This window comes from Anser cygnoides, chromosome 19, assembly GCF_040182565.1.
Source record: "Anser cygnoides isolate HZ-2024a breed goose chromosome 19, Taihu_goose_T2T_genome, whole genome shotgun sequence".
In the NCBI taxonomy this organism is placed as follows: domain Eukaryota; kingdom Metazoa; phylum Chordata; class Aves; order Anseriformes; family Anatidae; genus Anser; species Anser cygnoides.
This window is the reverse complement of record NC_089891.1, coordinates 5,044,536-5,052,179: the sequence shown is the minus strand read 5'-3', so window position 1 is coordinate 5,052,179 and position 7,644 is coordinate 5,044,536.

Below are 7,644 nucleotides of genomic sequence, written 5' to 3'. Positions count from 1 at the left end.
CTAAAGGGGGCGGGGCTAAAGGGGGCGGGGCTAAAGGGGGCGGGGCTAAAGGGGGCGGGGCTAAAGGGGGCGGGGCTAAAGGGGGGCGGGGCTAAAGGGGGCGGGGCTAAAGGGGGCGGGGCCAAAGGGGGCGTGGTCTCGGGTGGGCGTGGTCTCGGTGGGCGTGGTCTCGGGGGGTGTGGTCTCGGGGGCGGGGTTCCCCGGCCGGGGTCCGCCCCGCAGAGCGCCCGCTGCTGGTGGCACCCGTGGGTGCTGCTGGTGGCACCCATGGGTGCTGCCCCGTGTCACCCGTGGGTGCCACCAGTGTCACCTGTGGGTGTTCCTGGTGTCACCCGTGGGTGCTGGCCGGTGTCACCCATGGGTGCCCCCAATGTCACCCGTGGGTGCTCCCAGTGTCACCCGTGGGTGCTGACCAGTGTCACCCATGGGTGTCCCCAATGTCACCCGTGGGTGCTCCCAGTGTCACCCGTGGGTGCTGACCAGTGTCACCCATGGGTGTCCCCAATGTCACCCGTGGGTGCTCCCAGTGTCACCCGTGGGTGCTCCCAGTGTCATGTGTGGGTGCTGCCCGGTGTCACCCGTGGGTGCTGCAGGTGTCACGGGTGGATGTTATGGGTGTCACCCGTGGGTGCTCCCAGTGTCACCTGTGGGTACTTCTGGTGCCACATGTGGGTGCTGCCAGCACCACAAGGGGGTGTTCCCAGTGCCACCCCTGGGTGCTCCCAGTGCCACCCCTGGGTGCTCACTACCCCACCAGCCGCCCACAGAGCCCCTCTGGGTGCTGTTGCCCCCCCCCCAGCCACCAGGTGAGCCCCCAGGAGGACAGCACCGAGGGCAGATTTGGGTTTCCAGCCCCTGCAGGGCGAGGGGCTGCGCAGGGCGCGCTGGGGCCACGTGCTGCGGGGCCGGGTTTGGGGTAACGCCAGCGCAGGGCCCAAAGGGGACCCCCAAGGGGGCTGGGCACGGCGTGCCGAGCCCCATCCCCACCAGACCCCATCCCCACCGCGGGGACCCCATGGGGGCACGGCGGGCACGGTGCGGGCAGGCACAGCGGGACGGCACCACGGGTCCGGGCACGCCCCCGTAAATGCGTGACGGATTTATGGGGCTGCAGAGCCGGGCTCTCGGAGGTGCTCCCGGAGGAGTGACCGGCGTGGGAAGGGCTGAATTTGCCGGGGAAGTGCCTCTGCTCATCCCGGCCTGGGCAGCGAGTCGCTTTTCTCAGAAACCGGTCTCGCGTTTAGAGTCATCCCACGCCTGATGGTGAGACTGGGTGCTGGGCGTGGGGGCTGAGACCTTCGTGGGTTGGTCTGGCTATGGGGAAACGTTTTGGGTTTTGCCACAAAATCAAAACTCACTTCCCACCTTGCTGCTGGCCAAGGGCAGGCAGCGCTCGGTGGGGCCAGCACCAGCCAGGACCGAGCACGATTTTTGCGCCTTGCAGTTAAAAATCTGCGTTTTTCCTTTCCATTTACCTCCCCACGGAGGGACACCTCGCACCGCCCGGCTGCGCCACCAGGGTTGTGCCGAAAGCGTCCCTGGGGCTCGCAGATCAGCTCCAGCCTGGGCGCATGGCATCGGCGTGAGCAGGCAGCGCACTCGCTCTGGGTTCCTCGTGGGAACGTGGGTGGAAAAAGCTTTCGGGTCCTCCCGGCTCCTTCGAAGCTGTGCTGGGAAGCAGGCGGGGAAGGGGGAATCCCCTGCTCTGCCAGCTCCAGGCGTGGAGCCGGGGGTCTGCACCCTGCCCCGGGGGAGCCCCGTGCTGGCCACCAGGGTCCCAGGAGGAGGACACCCCGCAGCGCCCCCCCCCCCAGGCCAGCAGAGCGTTGGGCAATAAGGAAGCGAAGCAAATGACCGAAAAAACCCCAAGGGTGCAGCGTCACCCGAGGGTGTTGAGTCAGCGTGCCGGCACACCACGCGGCCGGCTGCAAATGCCGGGGCTGGCTTGGCCCCGAGGGGGCCGCGGGGAGGGGTCGCGGTGCTGCGCTCCCCGTGCTGGCTGACCCCGGTCTGGGTGCGCTCGGGCTGGATGGGGACGGTGGGGACGGTGTCAGGGAGGTGACCCCAGCTGTGGAGGGGCTCCGAGGTCTGGCACCAGAGTCACAGAGTCACATTTCAGAGTCACAAAGACGGGTGAAATATCCCATTTTCATAACCCTGTTGTATCTGCCCCCAAACCCCACGCTCCTGCCCTGGGGCTGCACCCCGAGCTTTCATTTCCCCTACACACCGACCCCTTCCTAAACCACCTCAACCCAGGACTTTCCCCCCCACACCCCGCTGGCTCCCCACCAGCCCCCAGCTGCTCGTGGGACCCCCCGCGGGCACATCCCCGTGTTAAAGCCCTCCTGTCCCCGGTGCCACCAGCAGCCACCGGTGCCACCAGCGTGGCCGTGGCCAGGAGCTGCCCGCAGCCGGTGCCGGGGCCCGCTGCCTGCAGCGCTGCCGTTCCCGGCACGGACGGCAGAGGCCAGGCCATGGCCGCTGCAGGCGCTGCTGGGAGCGGGGTGGGAGCCGTTCCCCGCAGCAGCAGGGGATGCTCAGCCTCTGGCAGTGCTCAGCACCCTCGTGGCACCCGCATCCACCCCACGCGTGTCCCCTGGGTGCCCAGCGCGGTGGCACCGCTGTCCCCACCGCCCAGCCCACGCTTTCCGTCCCCGTGTTGGGATGTTGGCGTGGGGGCGAAGCCCTCCCCGAGCCGTTCCCGCTGGCCTTGTGGTGCTGGTGGTGGTGGTGCCACCCCCCTGTGCTGTCCTCAGAGCTGGTCACGGCGTCCTCGCCCCCCCGTCCCCCGCTGCACAATGGGCTGGCACCGTCACCTGCCCGTGCCGTGCTCGGGGGCTGCCCCAGCTCTGCCCCCTTTGGGAATTCAGGGATGTTCCTGGGCACCTCCAGCCCCGGGCAGCTGGGGACCCCCTGCTGCTGCCCCCAGAGGTGCTGGGACCCCCCTGGGTCCTGTCCCTGCCGCATCCCCCCCCAGCCCATGGGCCTGGGGAAATCCTACTTGTGCCCCCTTCGAGTGTTGTTTCCTCCCTCCCTTGCTCCTCGGCCAGCCTGCAGTGGGGAAGCACTTAGAAATAAAACAATCCCTAATGAAATTAAAGGTTGGCAATCAAAGACGGGCTGCTGGGAGCTCCCCTGCTGGGTTTTCACCTTCTTTTATTGCTTTCCAGGGAAAAAAACTCTGGTATGCCTCTGGGGCGATGCAGCCGGGCAGGACAGGGCAGGGGCTGGGGGCTGCCCGCTCCCTTCGCTGCCTCTCACAGACCATGGGGATTTTCCTCCCCCTGTGAACGATTCCTGGCCAGGTGATAAAGCTGGGGATGTCCTGGCTTGGTGGCGAGGCTGGGACCAGAAGATGCCACCTCTGCCCCATGCCCCCCACGATGGGCACGGGGAGGAGGCAGGATCGGAGCGGGCAAAGCGCAGCGGCGCGGAGGAGGAGGTGACCTTTGCGAAGCAATCCTCCTCGCCTGCTGCTATTTATCCAGCCTTCCCCGCTGCTCCTCCTGCTGAGCCTGGCCTTGCACGTGCTGGCAGCTCCGCTCCGCAGCTCCCCGGAGCCCTCCGTGAGCGTCCAGGTGCCCACAGCCTCCACCTCTGTGCTGGGCTCCGTTCCCCCAGGAACCTCTCCAGCCTCTTTTGGTGGGGGCGAGGGTACAGGAAGGGCTCAGACCGGGCAGGATTCAGCATCCCCCCATGCAGGGTCCCATTTTCCCCCAGGGGAGATGGCAGAGAGCAAGGCTGGAGTGCCACAACAGCTGCTTCCCCGGAGCATCCTCATCAGCACCCCGGTCTCTGCGGGCACCCAGCCTCTCCGTGGGCACCCGATGTCTGGGCACCCGATGTCTCTGGGCACCCCATCTCCATGGGAATTCTCTCTCCTGTAGGAACCCCTGCCTCTGCGGACACCCCGTCCCTGCAGGCACCCCTCTGCCACCCCTGGTCCCACATTGCCTTATGGCATCAGTGGGTTGTCACCCCCCAGCCATCACCACGAGCATCATTTTAAAACCGGGTTCCTGCAGGTGCTGGTCCAGTTCCCAGGCCCCGATTCCTGCTTTTTTTTGCCTGCTCATCACCAGCACAAGCAGCACAGGTGTCACCTGGTGTCCCCGCTGGGGACAGTGCCACGAGGGACGGAGGGAAGCAGCGTGCTGGCAGCATCCCGGCACCATCCACGCAGGCAGGGCACGGCCGGGCAGCGAGCAGCGGGCAGCGTCACCATCCCGGGGGGACAGCGGCACCGCTGGGTGTCACACACGGCCCCGCACCTGCTGGGTGGCACCGAGACCTCGGCATATGTACAGGACGACACGCAGACGGAGATAAAATACACTGGTAGAGCGTGGTATAACCGCAGTTCATGGCCCAGCCCCAAGCAGCGCGCAGCTTGGTGTTCCCTCGCACCGCCGGTTTTCTTCCTCCTTCGCTCTTCCTCAGATCCCACAAGTCCGTTGTGGTGTGCGGTGACAGCAGCTGCTCACCCTCCTGCTCCGTTTGTCTCCCCCCCAGAAATGTTCTCTTTATTTTGTTCCCCCCTCTCCCCCCCAAGTTTAAAGCAAACCCATTTACCCCGTCCGCGCACTGCTGCCCTTTGTGTCTGGCCTATTGTTACCCTTTACCAGGAGAACAATGAAAAGAGAGAAAATATTTGTAGTTACTTATTGGAATATCCAAAAAAAGAAAGTAAATGATTTGCACTATTGCTTGGAAAAACATCCCTAAAAGAAATAAATCCCTGGGCTGTGCTGCCCAAATACAAAAGCGCTCTGACGGGACAGAGCCCCGGGGTTAGTTTATTTCAGGGTCTGTTCGGACCACCAGCCTCAAAACTGATGGAACATGCAAAGAGCATCCGAGAGGTGACTGTCTGAAGCTTTCCCTTAAAGAAAATATACTCGTCAATTTTTTTATTATTATTTATTTATATTATTTATGAGAAGGAGAAGGAGAAGGAGAAGGAGAAGGAGAAGGAGAAGGAGGAGGAGGAGGAGGAGGAGGAGGAGGAGGAGGAGGAGGAGGAGGAGGAGGAGGAAGAAGAGGAGGAGCAGAAATAGGAGGAGCAGAAATAGGAGGAGGAGAAGGAAGCCTCCTGCCCCCCTGCAAGCCCCCCAGCTCTGCTCTCTCTCAGAAGTGCCTGTGAGAAGAGAAACCTGGCTGTGAATTACCCCGGAGGATTTTTCTCTCTCCGATGCGCTTTCCTCCCCCCGGCGCTGTGACTGCATCCCTCGGCTGCCAAAGGCCCGGGAATTAATCTCGGCCCGCGCTGACAGCGTTTACATTGGGCGCAGCTCAGATAAACCATATCAGAGCAGGAGCCGGGCGAGGAAGGAAGGGCCGTGCTCCTGCTTAGTGTCAGCCCCGCGAGGGTGGCTGCGCCCCGGCCCCGCGGCGTCGCTCCAGCACCCAGCGGCCCCATCCGGGCGGCTCCGAACCCCCCCCCAGGGCTGAGGGTGGCCGTGGGGAGGATTGGAGACAGGGTTCCTCCTGTACTTTACCCCTCTGAAGGCAGTGGAGAATAAGAAGGGGAATTTTGGGGTCAGCAGGAGCACGTGGGTTTGGTCTGCAGCCCTGTGTCCCCCGGGATGGGGACCTGGTGGGGTACGAAGCGTCCCCTGGCACCGGGTTTGGGTGCCCCTGTGCTCCTCAGGCCAAGGGCTTCTCCTCGCTGAGAGCTCACAAGGGCTGCTTTTTAATAACTATTTTAATAACTATTTGCACAGCACGGTTCTTGCAGCCTCTCTGCTATCTCCGCCTTGCAGATGTATTCCTGCCCGGCCCTCGCGACGACCTCCGGCTCTCCCCATCACTGTCTGCGGGCAGGAGGTGGGCAGAGGGTGGGGATGTGCCCCCCGGGACCCCGCACGGAGCCCCCATTCCCCGCGGGCAGGGCTGGCTGAGCTCTTCGCAGACCCCACGGCCAGCAGGGACAGGCTGGGAGCACACCCCATGCCACGGCTCAGCGACCCCATTCCCCTCTCCCCCCCTTCCCCACCCCATAAAACCCCACCGGGGCGGTTCCTAAAACCTCCGCTCCCTGGGGTAAGGGTTTCCTCCTGGAAAAAAATCATCCCGGGGCGGCAACGCTTGGTTTTGGGATTTCCCAGGCACAGGGCAGCAGGAGCAGGGCGCAGCCCCAGCACCCAGGTGCCCACGGCAGCCCCCAGCACACCGCCAGCCTCAGCCTCCCGCGGCGCCTCTGCTCTCTTTTGGGTTTGGGTTTGGGTTCGGGTCACGGCGCGATCGTCACAGCCACCCCCGGTGACGGGACCCGGGGGTAAATATTAGTGCGAAGTGAAGGGCTGTGTAAATATTTTCGCTCGGCAAGGTAATGATGAAGCTCCCAGCTCCTTTTCAAGCAGGCGCTGGAAAAAACCAGCCCCGTGTTCCTGGTTTCCAGTCAGCCCCGGCTCTGGCTGGCCTCAGAGCGGCGCGCGGAGGTCCCAGAGCCTCGTGGCCCCACCGCAAGCCCCCTGGAGCCGCCCGGTCCTTTCGCCCCTGGTTTCCAAGCCGACGTTTCCCACCTGGAGCACAGCACCTGCAGGCTTTGCTGACCCTTCCCTTCCACCTGGAAGCGCACACAGGATGGGGCAGAGACTCCGAGGATGGCTTGTTCATCGTGGGAACAGCACCGAGTGATTTTCCCAAAAAAGAGGCAGCAGGAGGAGGTGAATTGAACCCGGTGCTCCCCTGCAGGGGCTGGCCTTTGGCTTCCTTCTCCCTGGCCGTGGCTGAGCTGCCCCCCGGCTTTGTGGCCACGTGTTGCAGGGGGCCAGGAACGGTGTCACTGGGGTCCCATCACCCGTAGGGGAAGAAACAGGCTCCCCTCGCGCGGCCACGCCAGACCATGTTGCTCAGGGAACCCAGCCCAAGAGTTATCCTGCTGCCTGCAGGGCCTGGAGAACCGCACTGCTGCCCTGACCCGAGGGGAGAAGGGTGGCACTGGGCTCCCAGAGCACCCACCAGGCTCCCAGAGCCCCTGGGCAGCAGCTCCCCTCCTTTCTCCATCTCAGACCTCACTGAGACCCTCATACTGGGACCCTAAACTGGGAGTGCTCCCCTTGGAGCTGGTTGTGGCCAGGCGCTGGGGCTCTGTCACCCCCATGGGATGAGTTTTCCCCCCTGGAAGCCCATTTTGGTTCTGATGAACTTTTATTGGCACTAGCAGAGAGAAGCACAATAAGAGGGATCGCCTGGATGGCTTTTCCAAGCCCTGCATCTCGAGGAAATGAGGCTTACGGGACGATAACGTGCATCTGGCTGCCTCCTACCCATCCTCCACCAGCAACATTTGGACAAGCTGGCCACTGTCAACCAAATCTGACGGCGATCTCAAATGCATCACGAGCCTCTTCTGCACGGCAGGGAGCTGGAAAGACCCCAGAGGGAAACTGCACCATGCTGGGAGCCGTCCCACGGCAGCAGGTCTCAGACACAGCGCAAGGCACATGAGGAGCCGCGAGGGATGGAGCAAAGACCCTGGCTTCTGCTGCTCGGGGAGCCGTTTGCTATTCCTACAGGCTGGGAACCACCTCCTGGTCCTGGTTGCTGCCTCTCGTGGCAATCACCTCTGGGGGTTTCCCTTCCAACCCTGCCCCACTGCCTCCTGCAGCAGGGATGGAAACAGGGGCCCCTCGGGCA